Source organism: Emys orbicularis, chromosome 3 (genome assembly GCF_028017835.1).
Source record: "Emys orbicularis isolate rEmyOrb1 chromosome 3, rEmyOrb1.hap1, whole genome shotgun sequence".
NCBI classification, from domain to species: Eukaryota; Metazoa; Chordata; order Testudines; family Emydidae; genus Emys; species Emys orbicularis.
The window spans coordinates 30,442,596-30,457,707 of NC_088685.1; positions in this window are offsets into that span (position 1 = coordinate 30,442,596).

The window sequence follows — 15,112 nt, forward strand, 5'->3', positions numbered from 1 at the left end:
CTACTGGGGAAAAGGAAAAAATAATGTTCTCTTTTTTTATTCATATACATTATGTTGGAAATATGAGCCCCCAGCCTTCACATTTTTACCACCAGTACCACCATTTGGGACTTCTTGCATGTATTAAGTTATTCTTGTGCCTAAGTGTGTAGGGTCAGGGCTGTAAGCGGTAAGACTAATCATTCATAAGTGTGAAAATCATGTGTGTGTATGGTGAGGAGAGGTTGGAGATAAATGTATAACTTTAGTGAAAATAAATAAATGACAGATAAAATGAAGAGTTTACATTGTACACTAATCTTCACTTTGAGTGATGAATGAGTTCCCTCAGATTGTGGGTACTGTCTAATATTTTTAGGCAATTGATATAGAAATATGTAAAACTAGACTGTCACAATGGGAAGGAGATGGGCTGACGGATGAGATTGACTGTTTGATGGGATTACTAGTGGTGTACAGAACTTTTCATTCCGAGGTTTCTTAATCAGCACAGTTTGGTGTTAGTGCTAAATGTTAATACACACGTGTCCCCATACTAACAAAACCAATTACATCTGCCTTCCTCAGCAGAATACAAATACACTGAGTGCATGATTTTTAAAAGGTATTTAGGTACCTAAAGATGCAGGTAGCTGCCCAGTAGGATTTCCAAAAGTGTCTACACACCTAACTCCTGCAATCAATGGGCACCTACTGGGATTTTTACACACCTAAAGACCTTTAAAAATCTGGAGTATCATCTGCAAAAGTGATCCCTCTCCAGTACACAGTGGTGGAAAGTCTGCACTGGTTTGTGGCTGACAGATTCCCTCTTATTTTCGGTATTGTTGTAGCCATGTCGGTCCCAGCATCTGGGAGAGACAAGGTAGGGGAGGTAATATATTTTATTGGACAAACTTCTGATGGTGGAGTTACAAGCTCTCTTCTACCTTCCACCAACAGAAATTGGTCCAATAAGAGATATTACCTCACCTACCTGTATCTTTGAGGTTCCCTCTAGAAAATTAGTGTAATCATTTCATTATGTGACTGTTAATTTAAAGATGCCTCCAGTGACATGATCTGATATAACTGCATGGACTATAAGATGGCATGCTAGCTAAATATGCATTGAAATATTAACAGACTGGATTGTTGTGGGAAAACTGTGGCGGTAACACCCCACATCGACTTTTCAATCTATTGTAAATATGACCAAATATTTTCTTTTACGAGGAGGGATGGGACTAGTTTTCAGACTGGGATACAAACTCTATGGAGAAATCAAATGATATAAGTAGAGCATGATGAAAAACAATTATAAAAAGTGAAGCCACGGGGGACAGAGAAGTGGAGCAGAAAGAAAAAGAAAAGTGACAGATACATCACATGGGCCCAGAGGGTGATGGCTTTGCTGTGTGCGGTAAAGATGACAAAAGGTTCAGATTATGTTGAAATGCAACACACAAAGCACGGACAGATAACGATCAAACCTACAGCAGCTAAGACATACAGGGTGCATTGCAAAGCAACAGACACAGGTTTTGCCCAACTATGAGAACTGAAATACTTAACTTTCCCATGTCCATTCTTTGTAACGTTTCCTTTCATTGGGCCAGATTGCAGCCCACTCTGCACACTGGTATAGGGAAGTAAGAGGACATACGCTGCCCCCTACTCCACTCCACTGGCTACCCATGGCATGGATCTCTGTGAAAGGGGGAGAGCAGCCTCTACGGGGCTGCTACATGTCCCCCCCCCCACTTCCCTGTACATGTGGGTGGGGAGTAGCAAGAAAAGGAAGGAATTTTGGCTCTCCCCTACCCTGCAATGTGCTGGACAGTACAGTTGTGCCAGGGATGTATGTTGCGCCAAGTACAGGCCTAGTGCAGATAACGGTGCTGAACAGAAGGAATCTGAGATGCAGAGTATGACTCTGATTCACAACCTGATCTCTAACCTGCTGCTGGGGCTGCATAACTGTGCACTGCCCCTTGTTCTGCTGCATTTTAACCCTTCCTTTTTCATAAAAAAATAAAATTATGTTAAGTGTGGTAGTCCAACTACCTGCGAGGCAGTAGCTATTCCAATGGGAGAAACCCTTCTGTGGACATAACTACAGTACATAACATGACCCGATATAACACAAATTCAAATATAACTCGGTAAAGCAGTGCTCCGGGGGGGGGCAGGGCTGCGCACTCCGGCGGATCAAAGCAAGTTCGATATAACGCGGTTTCACCTATAACGTGGTAAGATTTTTTGGCTCCTGAGGACAGCGTTATATCGGGGTAGAGGTGTATGTCGCTCAGGGGAGTGGGTTTTCCACACCCCTAACCGACATAAGTTTGTAGGGTAGAGCAGGGCTGAGTAGCCTAAACAGTTAACAGTTCCTTTCAATTCAACTTTCAAATCATAGAATCATAGAAGATTAGAGTTGGAAGAGACCTCAGGAGGTCATCTAGTCCAACCCCCTGCTCAAAGCAGGACCAACCCCAGCTAAATCATCCCAGCCAGGGCTTTGTCAAGCCAGGCCTTAAAAACCGCTAAGGATGGAGATTCCACCACCTCCCGAGGTAACCTATTCCAGTGCTTCACCACCCTCCTAGTGAAATAGTTTTTCCTAATATCCAACCTAGACCTCCCCCACTAAATAGGTGCTTTTGAAAAATGTACCCTTAATCCCTTTGTGTCTCCGTTTTCTTCTCGGTACAGTGGGGATAAGAACTCTTGCCTGCCTTTTTGGAAGAGCTTTTTGAGGGCTGTCCATGAAGAGTGCTAATTTTTTATTATTAAAAGTCATCACATCTCTCCCCCCCATGCTCTTTCAGCCTTGGGCCTCCTCTGTGGAGGCTGCCCAAACTACTTTTAATGTATTCATACTCTGAATGCATTGTGAAAAGGAAGTACATAACTCACTCAAGCCTTTTCTTCTTACGAGTCATGGTTCCTCCTAATCCATCATTGTAATCCAGTGAGGCTAATGTGGTATTTCACTGCAACCCATTATGAACATACCTTACATTTTTGGAATGCCTTTCATCCAGAAGAGCTGGGACCCCAGGGTGCTATACAGACTCGGCAGTATGGTGTGATAATACCAGTATATGGATCACGGCACTCACATTGAAATATAGCCCCCTCTGGGTTGGAATGCAGCACACATTTACCACTGCCAGGAACACAATACGATAAATTAAGATGGAAAGTGAAGGATAGTTTATCCTCTTGTAACCACAGGTGATTGTAGGTAGGCCAGCATGTACTTTCTTGTAATTTATTCAGAAAACAAGGCTAACACAGCTACTCTGGATAGAAATATTACTTGAATTTTAATGGCCACCAAGAAAGTTTCAGTGCTTAATCTCATTTGGGACAGATGAAGGTTATGGCTCTCTATTCCAAGGCCAGTTCTCACCAGCTGTAGCCCCAGCACAACTTAAAGCAGCATGGGGACTGCTCTGCACTTGCCAGGTGGTAACAGCGCTCACAAAACAGTACACACCCACTGAGGATAGCCAGGGTCTTGCACATTCTGGGCCCGCACCGTCACTGGGGACTGTTCAGGGAGGGAGGGTGCTGGCATAGTAGATAGGCATTTTGGCACTGGGCCCTGTGAGGAGAGCAGCCAGTCTTCACTCCTTTGCAACATCAGAGGCTCATTACTTCCTTGTGTCTGCCCCATCTGTCTATATCCACCTGCTGTCTCAGTTTTATACTTAGAGCGTAAGCTCTTTGGGGCAGCGACTGTATTTCTGTGCTGGTACTGTAAGACATTATTTGTGAAATACTTTATATGAAACATTGTGAGATTTGAATAGTATTTGATCAGCTTTAGAAATAATTTGATCTGGCAGAAAAGAGGTCAAAAGTGTGGAAACAGTAATTTGCTGTTTCTTCACTTACATGTTAACAGTCATCACATATGTAAAGGTTGTTATAAAGAAGATACTGTTCAATTGTTCTCCATATCCACTGAGGGTAGGACTAGAAGTAATCAGCTTAATTTTCAGCAAGGGAGATTTAAATTGGATATTAACTATACGTATAGTAAGAAAGTTTTGCTAAGTACTGGACAAGTTACCAAGGCAGATTGTGGAACCTCCATCACTGGAGGTTTTGAGAGGAGGTTAGACAAATGTCTTTCAGGGATGGTCTTGCTATGCCTAATCCTGCCTCAGGGCAGGAGTTGAACTAGATGATCTCTTGAGGTCCCTGCTAGCCCTTCATTTTTATGTGATACTGCCCTATTGTAATTTATTCCTTTATTCAGTAGCTGGGAACCTGACTGTCTGGTGTTGGCATTATGAACTCTTATAGTGTCCATTTAATACAATGGCAAAAATAGTAGAAGTAGGCAATTGGCTAGTTATTTCCCCATCCATGCTATTAATTTTCCTTCTTGCATGTCTGTATACCTCCAGGTTTGGGCCTGGATCAGAGCAGAAATGGTGAAAAAAAATTAGGCTCAAAATTGTTTTCACTCTATTTCTTACCCAACTAGAAAGCAGGAACTACTGTAAATCTCATAAGAATTGCCATTTTAGACCATACCCAAGTCCAGCTAGTCCTATATCCTGTCGCTGACAGTGGCCAGCACCAGATGCTTCGAAGGACAGTGTAAGAATCCTGCAGTAGACATTTATGAGATAATCTGTCCTTCACATTAGATCCCTTCCTGGTCACCAATAGTTAGAGACTGACTAAAGTACTACAGAGGGGAAGAACAAAATCATATGCAAAACTACAAAATAGGAAGCAACTGGCTAGGCGGTAGTACTGCTGAGAAGGATCAGGGGACTAGAATGGATCACAAATTGACTATGAGTCAAGAGTGTGATGTAGTTGTGAATGAGGCTAACATACTTCTAGAGTGTATTAAGAAAAAGTGGCATGTGTAAGAAAAGGGAGGTAATTATCCCACTCTACTCAGTGCTGGTGGGGCCTCAGCTGGAGTATTGTGTCCAATTCTGGGCACCATACTGTAAGACAGATGTGAAGAAATTGGAAAGAGTCCAGAAGAGAGCAACAAAAATGATAAAAGATTTATAAAAACTGACCTATGATGAAAGGTTAAAAACCTGTGCGTTTAGTCTTGAGAAAAGATAGGGTGACCGGACATCCTGATATTAAGGCCTTTTTCTTATATATGTAACTATGGCCCCCCTCCCTTGAAAAAAAAAGTATCTGGATTTTTCACACTTACTATCTGGTCACCCTAAGAAAAGATAACTGAGGTGGACCTGATAATAGTCTTCAAATATGTTGAGGGCTGTTATAAAGAGGACTGTGATCAATTGTTCTCCATGTCCACTGAAGGTTGGACAAGAAGTAATTAGCTCAAACTGCAGCAGGGAAGATTTACGTTAGATACCAGGAAAAACTTTCTGATTATAAGGGTAGTTAAGCACAGGACCGGGCTTCAAAGGGAGGTGGAATCCCAATAACTGGAGGTTATTTTAAGAACAGGTTTGACAAAGACCTATCAGGCTGGTCTAGGCATACTTGGTCCTGCCTCAGCTCAGAGGGATGAATTAGATGACCTCTGGAGGTCCCTTCCAGCCGTACATGTCTAGGATTAAAATGCTCAAGCATGAAGTTTAGTATCCCTTTCAAAAATGTTGGTTTAAACACTTTCACCATGTGTATGGACCTACATTTTGCCTGAATTACCTTGTTTTCATATTACTTACTGACATACAAACTACTGGCATTGGAATACTCATTTCCTTTCAGGATTTTCTATATCTCTGTAAGAATGACTTCAAGTCTCTCTTTATTTTTGAACTTAGGCCTTGATTGTTTTCTTTTGAATTATTATTTCTTTATTTTTAAAACATTTTTTCCATAACTCATGACCCCAAATTGTTGAATTTTCTGTTTGAGCTCAGCTGCCTCTCACTCAGTGTACTTTCTATAATCCCAAATGGCTAAAAGATTCTCAGCAGTCTTACACTTTATTTATCGACATTCACTATGATTTCAATAGATCTCTCACTGGTTACCTTCTATGTATTATTATAATCCTGCTAGAATAGCCTCAGCAGAGAAAGGGTTCGTCCAGAACTGTTTGAGCTATTTGCCTTGAAATAAGATAATATTGAACAAACTCACACTCAGAACAACACAAAGTAAAAACACCATTGTTTGATCACAAAAGGATAGGCCAAGTCAAAGGAGGATTTCTGAGGAGTCAAATAAGCAAAGTTTAGACATTTATTAGGATATCTGCATAACAAGAAAAGAACCACCACTTGGTAGGTGGAGCCTAGGAGAGGAAAGGAAGCAAAGAATACAGGGGAAGAAAAAAATTTGTCTTAGGAGAGGGTTAAAAATTTCACATTGTTTAATCTGTTACTCTTGTGTATGTTTCTCCTTAATTTCTCTAATTTATGATTCTTTAATAGGTTTCAGTTAGCCTTCTAGGGGCTCAAACACCATGGTTACAGGCATGATATAATAAGCCAAACAAAAGAATTCAAGACTATACTGTGACAATTGTAAGACTTGGAACTTTTTATACATATGTGTGTATATATTGTCTTTGTGCTCTTAATTATGTTCTGATTTTGTATTAAGTACCTATTGTATCTCAAATCTTGGATGTCAATATCAGTTTTAAAGACACAGACAATGAATAAAATAAAACACTAACCAATCCTGAGCCAACAATGAACTAGATAAACAATAAGCTCCCCATGCTCCCAACATTCCAGTCATCTTTGTCAAACATCCTAGAAGACAGATGTGCCTTCCAATATACCTTACAAGTTCTGCCAGCCCATGGAGGGAGTGAAATGCAAATTTATGGCCTGTTCACAGAAGACACTATGCCACCAGTCTCCTGAAGAGGGATGTCAACACGAATGCCTCCACTGAATGCAATTATGGTGATCCCACATAGGGAGCAAGATGGACTTTCAGGTAGGCAAGTCCCAAACTTTTGGTTTTACACTGTAGATCAAAACCAACACTTTAAATCCTACCTGGAAACTAGCAGACAGCCAGTGCGTACTTTGTTAAGCAATGTTTCATGCCAAGAATACACTACACCAGAGCTACAAAGAAGCAGCCACATGCTGTGCTCACTTGAGTTTTCAAACTCTATAGACCGTCTGGAACATGCTCCAATAATCTAATCTGAAGGTGACAACAGCATGGATAAATATAGCAAGGCCCACATTCAAAAGAAAAGTTTGTACCTTTCTCACCAAGCACAAATGAAGGCGGGGAAAAAGAGTAATCTTGGCTATAGCTGCTACCGCACACCCAAAGCACAGCAGAGGATCTAACATAGCCTTCAAACTGGGATCCTGGAAAACAAACTAGTGTGTGTCTTCCTTCAGCCCCCACCACATATTCTTTCTGATTTCCCATATCTACTGTCATTATCTTATCTAGAGTAAGCCTCAGCTACTTAGGCCTCATTTAAGATCCAATCTCAACAGGCCATGCTTATGATCCTGTGTTCTGTAAATATCAATCTGAAATTAAAATAAAATAAATAAATAATAATTCAAAAGAAAACAATCAAGGCCTAAGTTCATCATAAAGAACATACCTCTTACCACAAATAAAATAACTGTCTAAAAGAGTTTTACTATACCTGCCACAGAGGCTATGAGGTGGCTGGACATCTCCCTAATGTTTTTCTAAGCACTAACTTACAAAAATGTCTCAAAGCTGTTAGTAAAAATACCTGTGCTATGGTAAATTATACCTCTAAAATTACAACAAAAGAGGCTAACCTAATCTATGATAATTATACTGACCTCCTTTGTAAAGTGCTTTGAGATCTACTGATGAAAACACTAGCTATTATTCATTATTATTAATCTGACCTATTTTCAGTGGTGCTGGAACAATTTTTACAGGAGGTGTGCAGCACCTATACCTATGTTCCGTAGAAATGTTTCTCTTTCCAATTTCTTATATTCTCCATCTCATACAACTCTAGTGTCTTCAACACCTGTATTGAGGGTTGTTGAGAACAGAAACAGGTAGAGATTGAGACAACAGAGAGGGAGGATGCAGGATATAAGGTGATGCCAAGGTAAAGCAGTTGATGGAAATATTGCATTTCTGAAGCCTTTAGTTATTCCAAGAAATGAACCTAAAAATCATGATTGTGGTGCCAGTGTATGTCTTTGTCGGACAGGAAATCCAGCTGAACCACTGCCTTGTTCATATAACCAGTATTTAGAGACTATAGGTATGTCTACACTACCCGCCGGATCGGCGGGTAGCAATCGATCTTTCGGGGATCAATTTATCACGTGTAGTTTAGATGCGATAAATCAATCCCCGATCGCTCTCCCGTCGACTGCTGAACTCCAGCTCAGTTAGAGGCGGAAGCAAAGTCGACAGGGGAGCGGCGGCCATCGATCCTGGGCCGCGAGGACGCGAAGTAAGTGATTCTAAGTCGATCTAAGATACGTCAACTTCAGTTAAGCTATTCTCGTAGCTGAAGTTGCGTATCTTAGATCGATTCCCCCCCCTCCCCAGTGTAGACCAGGCCTACAATTCAGCAAAAATGCTTATAGGAGGCACAACATATTTTCACACAACAAACTTAGTTAATAAGGAGTTAAGCTTGAAAGTATGTTTCAACAGAATCCAGCGTAGTCTCAAAACAATATTACAGTTTACAAAACTTCTATACCTTTCAAAAAGACCCAAACATGCGAATGTCTGACAATGAACTGCTAGGGTCCATCCTCTTCCCCTTGCTATATAGTTCTTCATCATCATTAACACTGCTCCCAATTCACACAACCCACCGAATCTTACTTTGTTCCCTAAATATATACATAAAATGTTCAAATAACATAAATAGTTAGAGATTATCGAAAATGGTTTTCATAAATAGGAAATGGGCTTTTATTCTCTCTTAGTCCTGGTCTACACTGGGGGGGGAGGGATCGATCTAAGATATGCAACTTCAGCTACGAGAATAGTGTAGCTGAAGTTGACGTATCTTAGATTGACTTAGAATCACTTACTTCACGTCCTTGCAGCCCGGGATCGACGGCTGCAGCTCCCCCGTCGACTTTGCTTCCGCCTCTTGCCGAGCTGGAGTTCAGCAGTCGACAGGAGAGCGATCGGGGATCAATTTATCATGTCTACACTACATGCAATAAATCGATCCCCGATATGTCAATTGCTATCCGGCGGGTAGTGTAGACGTACCGTAAGGGCCAGATTGCAAAACCCTCGCTTACCCAAGTTATCATAGATTTAAATAATCAAGTTATGTTTTCAAACAAAATTGTTGGTTTCAAATAATGTCAGTATTTGCTTACTTTATACACGATAATGTCTTTAAGTTCACCTTTAATTATGCTTCAGCATAAGGATCATTAAATGGAAGTTGAATATCTTGGCCCACAGTGTATTACTCCATAATCAAAGCTTAGGATCTGCTACTCCGCCTTAAGTTTTAGGGCTGAGAAACCGCATTCATTCTTCCCTCCCTATTTTGCTTCAGCACTGGCTCCCTTTTTAGTCCCACTCCCTAACAGTTTTTAGAAACACACATCTCTACTCTCATCCCCTGCAGCCCGACAGGTGCTTGTAAACCTCTCTCCGTACATAGAAAGAGACTTCAGCCCCCTGCCTATTCTCACTTTTGCAGTAGCCTAGTCTTTACATTGTAGCTAGTTCCTGGCTCATGTTCTTGTTCTCAGCCAGAGGGTGAGACTAGGAACAGGTGGAGTCTGTATAACTAATTGGCACTGTGGGTGGGTGTGTTTCCTGACCCATGTTTGGGGCTCGTAGGTGCCACTACAATAAACATAATCAATGATACCAGCTGTAGGAGTTTTTCTTCAGCTCAAGTGGTGGAGACCTTGGTTTCTGGAGTTCATGGGGCAGGGTTCTGCAACAATCTGTACAGTAATCTGTGTATGTACATGTTACCTGGGATTTTATCTGTTGTTAATAGCATATAGAGTTGTTACAGTGAGGAAGAGCATGAGGAATAGGATATATGTGGTAAGTTGGGTGGGTACTATCTCTATGCGGTAGTCCTGACCCTGGCCAGATCTTCCCCCTTTCTACCTTAGTGCTCCCTACCGGTTCTTCCCCATTAAGAGCCCTAGAAACTAATCATTGTGGAGAGTGGAAAACACCCCTGGAAATGCCAGGGTATCCAAAGCTGCAATACCGATCTGTGCGTGCAGCATAAAGGAGATCAGGAAAAATGAAAAAAATTCTTGACAGCTTTTAAAATCTTTTTTGGTTTTCCAATTTTGTTATGAAATATTTCACAATATATTTTCCTTATTGTTTTATTTTTGATTTTCCATTTTCAACACAACAGTTTTTCAGGGTTTTAATACAAAATTTCTAAATTAAAAAAATATTTTTGACAATGTCTTTTACAGGTAGAAAATGATAAGACTGATACATTTTGGAAAAAAAATAATTCAAAAGTTCTACATAAAAAGGGCATTTTTGATTTAAAAAATCTTAACATTTTCAACAAGCTTTAATGTAAATGTGGGTTGGGTGAAATATCACTGGAACTAGTAACCAAAGGCCTTCATTTAAGGTGCAGTGAAGCTCCTTTATGAAACAATAGTAGCTGTCCAAAACAAAGGCACAGGAATTTGAACTATATGGAAAAGGGGCTTGGCTGGGTATTGCTGTACTGGAGGGGGGAGAGTTTATGTGAGAGAGAGAGAGAAGGAGGCGTGTGATGGTGTACACAAACCCACCATTGGAAAGAAAGAGGTTAAGGAGCTGCTCTGGCCTTAGGTGGCCCCGCCCCACCACATCTGCAAAGTCTGCATGGGCTGGAGGGGTAGAGTAGCTCAGTGGCAGGCAGGCAGTGGAGGTGAGCTGACCTGTGCTCTGAGCTCCTGGAAAGGAGCATTCCAGGAGCTGTTGCTGCCTGAGGCCTGGTGATATTGGTCTGACCAAGCCTATGAAGAAGGGGCCTGTCACTCTCTGAAGGCTAGGGACTTTATCCTTGTGTTTTAGGTTTTTACTTTACCCTGTGGGAAGAGAGGGGAGGGATAGTGATCCAGGGAAGCAGGTGCATAGCACCTCAGGATGCAATGTTTAGCTGTCTACCATTGGGCCCTTGATCAGAGCTTGCTAGAGAGGGTGGGCCTAGGTTCCCCTACCAACCCCTAAAGAAGGACAGCTACAGAGGCCTATCCCTGATGTGGGGAACCTAGATGGGAGGAGAAGACTCTGCAAATAAAAGGATGTGGACTTTCAACAAAAGTAGGGAGAGCCCTGATGCTCCTCCTTAACTTTGAAGGCTTCCCTAGTGCTTGTCCCTTTCAGGGTATGTATAAAAAGTCTGACTTGAATAGGTGACCTGGCCAGAGAGCAGAGAAAGGGGGATGCCTGGGAAGAAGACAACCCGCCACACCACTGCCTACCCACTAGGCAGTGTGTGTGGTGAGCATTGTCATTCACAAGGAGAAACAGACACAGAGAAGACAGCAAGGGAGCACCAGATACAGCCTGAACCAGCACTGAGCATGGCAGAGTGATGGTTGAAAAGTGCTTTGAACTGTAGGCAAAGAAACTCTCTCCTGTTTGAGTCCTGCTATGTTCAAGAAAATAGGACTTTGTACATTCTTTGTAAATAAACAGGATTGTATCAAAGAAATACCTGATTACACCATCAATTTATCCTCCTAATGGAAACAACCTTCACAGCCCTGAGCTTTGGCTACCTGCTCATGTCTAAAGGGGAAACAGCACTGTAGGAATGATCTTGTACAGGCTAGTGGGGACAGATTAGATGAATTAAGAGATGTTTTCAATCTCTGTCTTCTCTGATTGTGTGATAAAGTATTAAAAGACAGGCAATCCCAAATGCTCATTGGCCCCATCATAATATAGATAAACATAAATTTCACTTTTAGGAGGAAGTTTAACATAAAAACACTATTTATGCAGGAGGAAACCCTACCAATACAAGAGGTGTTTTTGCACAGACAGCCAACATGACAAATGTGTCAGTTATTATCACAGTGCACAGCAGGGGGAAAGAGTATTATGAAAAATAGGGATCTATAAACATAAGGGAACGGGGGTGGAAAGGAGAACAAATAGGTCCCAGGAGGAATAGCAGTCACACAAACGAATACATAAAGTTCCAGCCTAGGTTTCATTACACAAGATGGTTGAGTGAAGGACTGCATTAAGGCTTGCAAAAGCAGCTGGGGTTCTGAGAAGAACTGGTCTGTGGTATTCAGAGCCTCTGAACTCACTTTTTTTTTTTTATGAGCACCATCTTCAGCAATCCCAGATTTGCTACAATAAATTCTGTGTACACAAAGAATAAAGCAGCTGGAAATAACACAAAGAAATCCAGATATATTTTTCACTTTAAGCCTCCTTCCAATATTGAACTAAAATGCAAAGAGCTGACTACAGAACTTCACTTCCTTCTGTCAAAAAATTTCTTGCTCATATTATTATATCTGTGATCTAGTGAATATAAAATAGAATACAAGCATGTCCAATCTAATTAATGGAAAGACTAGAAAGTGAGAGTAGGAAAAAGAGTGTTAGGGGAAATTAAAATGCAGGTGGAAATGGGTAAAAGGGTTGAGACTAAGGAGGCAAAAAATTAGAACCAGATGAGGGCTTAGTGAAAAGACTCAGCAAAAGAGGAAGGCTCAGTGGGATCATGTTGAATAGTGGTATTAAATGATTCCATTTGCCTTAAAAATAGGTCTCTGCTTCCACCTGTTGTTAGATATGCACTATCTGCCTTACTGTATGCTAATCTGTACGTGGAGCTCATAACCAGAAAAAGTATTTTTCCTTCTGGAAAAGTCAAGTAAATTGACTTCAATGGGACTATTTCCTTGAGTAAGGATTGTTCAGGGGAGCAAGAGTTTGCAGGGCCCTTTGACCTGTAGCTTAGATGTTCTTATTTGGACAGTGTTTCATAGTTTATTTTTTTTTAAATTTTAGAGGAGATGATAAGTGTCTTAGGTATGAGCTTGACAAGTGAAATAACTCCATGGAACCAGAGTTTTAAATCCTTATGGGGTTGACTCAGCCCTTCATATCGTAAGCATCTTTCTGATGGTCCCTTTAAAATAAAGGCTTTGTTTATTTGGTGGTCAAAATTCCATGGCACTTTTACTAAGAGTATTAGATTGCCACAGTGTCCATAGCCAATATTTTTGGCACATAGCTGAAAAGGATGACCAATCGAGTGCCCTACTTACTCATACTACTTCCTATAAACTTTGAAAATCAACTCTAAAAAGTACTCATTATTGGCCTAATTTTGCTCCCCCTGAAGTCAGTGGTTAAGCCCTTATAGACATCAAAGGGAGCAGTGTTAGGCCAATGTTTAGTGCTTTTGAAAAATCCTTCTCTACATTTTTCATGTAGAAAGATCATATGTTTCTTTAATATGTCTTCTTAAATCCCCCCTGAAATTTCAGGTGGATATGGTATTCATTTATTGTTTAGAGACTTAATTCAGGAAAGCACTTATGCATATGTTTAAGTCCATCTCTATTCAGGAAAGCACGTGTTTAATTTTAAGCACCTACTTAACGCCCATTGAATTCAGTAGAGCTAAAGTATGTGCCAGGGTGGTTTCCTGAATAAAGAGCCTTAAGCTCTTAGGGAGCATGGCAGTATGTCATTAAACAGCTGCCAATTCCAACACCGTCTACATTTCATTGGTGGGTGAAATGATTCTATTGTATCAGGATGAGTTTATTCCAATTTCTTTATAATACCACTACTACTGCTGTGAAACTAGTGATCAAATTCAGCCCAGTCATAATCACCATTGACCTCAATAGCAATCATGGCTTCTGAGCAGCTATGAAAAATCAGCTCCATGACTGATTACCATTAATTCAGTGTACATGTGGAGTTGACATCAGTGAAATTACTCCAGATTTACATTGGTCTAACAGAGCAAATCTGTACCTATGGAAAGCTCAAGAAGATAACATTAAAGACACAGATGCTAACAAGATTAAAATAAATAGCACAAAGAAAGTTGAAGATATATATTTTAAATGTCTGAATCAATGGTGATATTATGACAATGAAATGAATGTACCTGTCCAAGAATGAGAAAGTATCACAAGATACTACTTATGTCTGATGGAACATTATGGGAAAGATTATACAGGTCCTTCCAAATGAGTGTCTGTGGAAGATAGTGGGGAGGAGGTGAAGGATGATTCTTGATGTCTTGTTTTCATGAGCGGGAAGAAACTGAGAGTGAGTGTGTGTGCGCATGTGTGTGGGGGGGTGTGAGTAAGTACGTTGTTCTGAGCGTGTGTTTTTCTATTTGATTTTGAGTTGGATTCCTAATGATTTATCAAGGCACCTGGAGAGTGAGATCAGTAGGTGTTTTTAACCTAACTGGTTTTTGTTTAAATTGAAATAAATAAATATTGATAAATGTACTCCTGTAATTAAAAATTGAATGATGATCCACGTCACAAGGAGGAGAGTTATGGCTGCATGGTCAACCTTTGTTTTGTCATTTAATAATGTTGACTACTTAATAAGGCAACCCTAAACTCTTTAACATAGATTTTTATTGGGGGAAATTGAATATATACATACAGTCTTTTTCTTGGCTATACGGAGTTTCTCATATTTATCTTTAATTATCAGCAAACCTCTTCAGATATCCATAGGATACTGTCTCTGAGTGCTATTTTAGCTTTGTCCTCAGGGAAGACATCTGTCCATGCCCCTTCTCTAGTTTTTACCATCTTATCAGTAGCTGCTGATTTTCCTTATATGTATTAAATTTCTGTATCATATAGCTTGTGTTTCCAATATGTTTATCCTGAGTAGTTGTTCTCACCTTTCTTTGTCATTATCTGGCTCTTTTATTCCGTGAATGTTTGTCTTAATAACTATTGACTCCTATTCATGCAGCTTGCCAGAAACTACCTAGGTATAACTATTGCCCCTTTGGACCAAGAGCTACTAAGTTTCCATGCTGAAATCTATAATCTTCTTGGGAAGAAACCAGGTCATAGTAAGGATGACCAGAGAGAAGCTGCTAGGATTTGGAAGAAGCAACAGTAATTTGACCCATGTGCTTGACACTATTTCAGTTATATTTTTAATACAATTTTATTTATCGGGTTATTCATTAAGAGCTAGATTG